Consider the following 6,000-nt stretch of genomic DNA (forward strand, 5'->3'; position numbering starts at 1 on the left):
AAGAAATATTTTTAAAAATAAAGAAAATTATAGACCAATCTCACTTATAAGATATAAAAGTCCCGAATAACATATTACCAGATTGAATCAATTTTCAAATGTAATAATCAGATCCAATTTACTTTCAGAATTCAAAACTATTTCATTTTCAAAAAAACTAAGTATTAAAATTAACCACATTAATAAATCAAATTTCCAGAATTATAATATCTAACCATATTTAGTACTTGTTCATGCATTTTAAAAAATCTCTTAGAAAACTAGAAATAGAAAAAAATGTTTTACAGGACAAAAAATGTGTTCTAAAAAATAACAGTAAGCATTATTCATAAGAGTAAAAATTTAAAAGTATTTTCATGACAGGCAAGAGAAAATCAATGATACGATTCCTTTCATTCACTATTTTATTAGACTTATCAACAGTGCAGAAAATGGAATAGCATATAGATAGTGAAAAAGAGGAGGTAAACCTCTCATTTTTTAAAGACAATGGGATTATCTATCTAGAAGTTTCAAGAAAACCATAGCAAATTATTAGAACAACAAAAAACTCAACACATTTTTAGCTGCAAGATTAGGCTTCAAAAATATATAACATTTTATATACCAAAAATAATCCCAAAATGTAGTAGAAAAGATACTATTTACAATAGCGATAATAAAATAATCAATTTTTGTTATAAAGTAACAAGGAAAGAAACAACCCAATTAAACATATATTTTGATTATACACTTCACCAAGAAGAGATGACAAATAAGCACATGAAAAAATGCTCACAAAAGGATGCTCAACATTATTATTCATTAGTAAATGAATGTAAATTAAAACATAAATAAGATGCCATTACACATCTCTGAGAATAGCCAAAATTATATAAAAGTGAAAGTATCAAGTGCTAGTGATACTACATAGCAGCTAGAACTCTCATATAGTACTGGTAAGAATGCAAAATGCTAACGTCATTAATAAAATAAGTAGGCTGCTTTTTGATAAAGTTAAAAATACTCTTACCATGTGACCCAGCAACCAAATTCCTAGGTGTTCATTCAAGATAAATAAAAGTATATGTTCACACAAAACCTGTGAATGAATGTTTATTCGTAATCACTACAAAGTGGAAATTTAAAAAAATGTTCATCAGTAAGTAAATGGATAAATAAGTTATGGTACGTCCATTCAATGGAATACTACTTAGAACTAAAAAGGAGCAAATTACCCTTTCATAGAACAACATGAATGTATCTTAAAGCATTGTTGTAAGTAAAGAAAATCATACATGCTATATGATTCATTGATATAATACTCTGGAAAAGGTGAAACTACAGGAACAGAAATCAGATCAGTGGTTGCCAAGGGCTACTGATAGGAGAGTGGGTTAACTACAGAGAGGTACAAGAAAACTTTTTGGAGCTGTCTTAGTCCATTTCATCTGCCATAACAAAATACGACAAACTCTGTGGCTTGTAAACAACACTCATTCCTCATGGTTCTGGATTCTAAGAACTCCAAGATCCAGGCATGAGCAAATTTAATGTCTGGTGAGGACCCCTTCCTCATAGATGGTGGTTTATTCCTGTGTCCTCACATGGTATAAAGGACAAGGCAGCTCTCTCTTGCCCCTTTTACAAGGGCACTAATATCATTCATGAGGATGGAACCCTAATGACCTGATCACCTACCCAAAAGCCCCATCTCCTAATACCATCCATGACCTTGGGGATTAGAATTTCAATATATGAGTTAGGATTGGGAAGGCACAAACATTCAAACCACAGAAGGAGTGATGATAGAAATTCTATATTCTGAGATAATGGTTACATGACTTTATACATTTGTCAAAACTCATTGAACTGTACACCTTAAAACGGTTTAATATATTGTTAATATACTGAAATTATTATAATTTCTATATAAATTATATCTCAATACACCCAACTTTAAAAATAGAAGGCATATGGGGACCTAGAGAATGCATGAATAAAAAGGAAAAATATGTTTACAATCTTTAGATTTGAAAAGAATTATTAAAGATATAAATCTTTTCAAATTAATCACAAAATTAAATGCAATTACAACTCAAACACCTTGTAATTTCAAAAGCAATTTCTAACATTTACACCAAAGAGCTAAAGGACTATTAGTAAGCACAATATTTTGAAGGAGCATAGGTTGGGGTAACTTGCTTTAATCAGATATCAAAACTTATTGTAGAACTATAGTAATTAAGATCTGTAATATTTGTTCGGGAAAAAATAGATCGATAGGAAACAGATGAGCAATTAAGACACTAAATGTTTTCTGGGATCTTTTTCTACACTATAGGAGGAATTAAAAATCAGAAGGGAAACTGTAGTTACTCCATAAACAATGCCAGATCAATACATGTCCATAATAAAATTTAATACCTGAGTCAAACCATACATAAAATTATTATGTATAAGATATAGACATAAACACATGAAAAAAGAAAAGCTTTAAAACTATACTTAAGACTAATATTATAACATTTTGGCAGAGATTTTTCTTGAAAAAGACATAAATCATAAAGTAAGAAATTAGCAATTCCTAATTATAATAACATCCAAAATTTCTATATTAAAAGGGGACTATCAAGTTAAAAGAAAAGCAATAAGATGGAAAATGTAACCAATATATATTGCAGACAATAGAAAAATTCAAATAATTCTTATCTGTCAATAAGAATGTGATAAAAGAGAATCCAATAGAAAGTAGGCAAAGGACATGTATCATTTATTCAAAAAACAGGTAACAGGTGAGTAAGTATAAAACAGATAGTAGTGGTTGGGAAAAAGAATGCCAAACAAAATGAGGTACCATTTCAAATTCATTATAACGGCAAAAGTTATGATAGGAGGATGTGAGAATAGATCTCTGACACACAGCAGGTGGGGATGTAAATCAATACCAATTTCTTTTAGAGGGCAACTCTTGAAGTGGAAAATAAGCATATCCTACAACCCAACAGTTCTGTTCTCTCTATACTCACATATGCATGTAAAGCTAAATGCACAGGGATATCCACTAGCCTTTTTTGTAATAGCACCAAAATAAATAAATTAGATTCACTATATCTAAATGGTTTAATTTACATGAGGTAACTCAAAAAGGTAATTTTGAGTAGACAAAAACATGTTATAGGATAGTATGCAGAATATAATACTATTGGATACATATTAAAAACATAGTATTTTGGTACCTTTTCATGGATATATGTGTATGTAATAACAATTTTAAAATCTGGACAAATGAGATACTAAAATTAATAATAGTGATTTTCTTTTGAGGGGAGGGGTGAAGAAAATCTGCCTTGTAGAAGAACATAGGAAACTTGAGCTTTATCTATTTTATTTGTTTACGAAAAATAAACAAACTCTAGCTAGTACATCAGGCCAACCCCAAACATGATTAGTAGAGACAATGTTTAGTCATTTGTCATGGTGCTTTTCACAGTCCTGGTTGACAGTTTACAGGGATCACAATGCGACCTTTCATTAGGGTTTTCAACATGGCAGGCCATAAAATGCTGAATCTCACCTGATAATTGGATATTTACCATTTTGTGTTAAAACAAGTCTGATAATGTCCAAGTTGACTGCTATGTTGAAGGTCTTACCTCTTCCAGCCATGGCCCTGGCCCATCCCAGCCACCTTTGTATAGGAAACTGGAATTCCAAACAGGAGAAGGACTATAAGAGAGTGTGGCTAATGACCCTTCTCCTGAGTCTTCTGAGGTTTTTGTTGTCAGGTGCCTTCAAATACTTTCTCAACATCTGAGGAAATTAGAAATAAAATTCTTTTACAAAATATTGGTGACTCAAATGTTAGGACTATTAATCAAATGGAATTATTCTATTCTTGGATTTTTATATCAAGCAGACTACTTTGGAGACAGTATTAACTAATTCCTTGAGTAACTTCTGTAGTGAAAATTCAATAGAATTAAATATATTTAAACCACTGACTAATAAAGAAGTCAGGAAATGTGACTCTCATTTTTGCAAATATAAGTCAATACGTTGTTGAATATTCTGCCTCTCCAAATAATATGAATTGTGATTGTCATATTTGTACCACGAATTTTTATTTTCTACTTATCTTCTTCTGTATGTCAGTGCAAATATTGATTCCATAAAACATATTTACAGATGGCATGAGTATTAATGCTCATGGTTGGCTTTGAGAACAAGTTGAGTAGATCTTTGAGGATCATGGTTTAGGGAAAGAGCTGGATACATATATTATGTAATGCTGACTGTGTGTAGGTAGTCCATATTATAAATCTATCTGAGTGAAAGAGTGCTATATTATTTTTAGAGTATACAAAATATTTTGAGAATAGTCATCTCTTTACATTGAGAGTTGTCAAAGAAGAGCCACGAAAACAGCAAAGATTGTTTTTAAGGAAATAATCCTGAGTCTTTTCAACATGAAGCAATGAATAAGAGCATGACAAAATGGCCATAATTTTTTTACCTGACTTATTTCAAAATGCTTATTAGCCATCAATAGCAATTGCCTTAGAAAACTATTAATATTGCACTCAAAATCACTTAATACTTTACCTTACTGGTGAACACACTACAGATTTTTCTAAAATTTTTAATGAAAACTGATACAAACAAATGATGCTACTTTCTATAAAAAGTTGTAGAACTTAAGCCAAATACATTTTGGAGACTCTTTACAAAATTGATTTTATTTTTATAGCAGTCATTTGTTTTAGCATTTGTTGGAAAGTAGAGTCAATACCTATTGATTTCACATTTGGTTGATAAAATAAATTAGCATAAATGAGCATAGTGTGTATATTCCTAACCTCTATAAAAGAAGGATCTGCATTAACATATTCTAAAAGTAGGCTCAAAATATATAAAGATACTGTTCTGAGCCATAGCTCAGAGTACAATACAGCCTTTCTATCACTCCAACAAATAATTATCCTAAAAATGTAAACTTTCTGTTTGAGGAGGATATAACTGGTACAAAGAGTAGACTTGATATCAATTAATATATTGTTTTTAGTTATGAGTCGCTGTGCTTTGGAAATGAGATATATTTTATTCTCTACCCATCTACATTTGATTACACTTGACCCTTAAATGACACAGAATTTAGGGGCACTATCCCCCTTGCAGTTAAAAATCCATGTGTAACTTTTGACTCCCCAGAAACTTAACTATGTACTAATAGCATACTATTGACCAGATGTCTTACTGATAACAGCAATAGTCAATTAAAACATATTTTGTATATGTATTACATAATGAATTATTACAATAAAGCTAGAGAAAAGAAAATGTTATTAAGAAAATAATAAGGACTCCCTCTTTTTCTATTCATTGGAATAGTTTCAGAAGGAATGGTACCAGCTCCTCCTTGTACCTCTGGTAGAATTCGGCTGTGAATCCATCTGGTCCTGGACTTTTTTTGGTTGGTAAGCTATTAATTATTGCCTCAATTTCAGAGCCTGTTATTGGTCTATTCAGAGATTCAACTTCTTCCTGGTTTAGTCTTGGGAGGGTGTATGTGTCGAGAAATTTATCCATTTTTTCTAGATTTTCTAGTTGATTTGCGTAGAGGTGTTTACAGTATTCTCTGATGGTAGTTTGTATTTCTGTGGGATAGGTGGTGATATCCCCTTTATCATTTTTTATTGCATCTATTTGATTCTTCTCTCTTTTCTTCTTTATTAGTCTTGCTAGCGGTCTATCAATTTTGTTGATCTTTTCAAAAAACCAGCTCCTGGATTCATTGATTTTTTGAAGAGTTTTTTTGTGTCTCTATCTCCTTCAGTTCTGCTCTGATCTTAGTTATTTCTTGCCTTCTGCTAGCTTTTGAATGTGTTTGCTCCTGCTTCTCTAGTTCTTTTAATTGTGATGTTAGGGTGTCAATTTTAGATTTTTCCTGCTTTCTCTTGTGGGCATTTAGTGCTATAAATTTCCCTCTACACACTGCTTTGAATGTGTCCCAGATATTCT

General features: G+C 31.2%; 1 long non-coding RNA gene across 1 annotated transcript in view; it reads left to right on the top strand.

The window, feature by feature from the left end:
* LOC134730392 (uncharacterized) overlaps nt 1-5,518 on the top strand; it is a 112,395-nt gene extending 106,877 nt beyond the window's left edge. The window contains exon 3 of the long non-coding RNA XR_010112163.1: nt 5,371-5,518. This is a non-coding gene — a long non-coding RNA (uncharacterized LOC134730392). The remainder of the gene's footprint in view (nt 1-5,370) is intronic.
* The last annotated feature ends 482 nt before the right edge of the window (nt 5,519-6,000 follow it).

The sequence above is a fragment of the Pan paniscus genome, chromosome 4, assembly GCF_029289425.2.
Source record: "Pan paniscus chromosome 4, NHGRI_mPanPan1-v2.0_pri, whole genome shotgun sequence".
In the NCBI taxonomy this organism is placed as follows: Eukaryota; Metazoa; Chordata; class Mammalia; order Primates; family Hominidae; genus Pan; species Pan paniscus.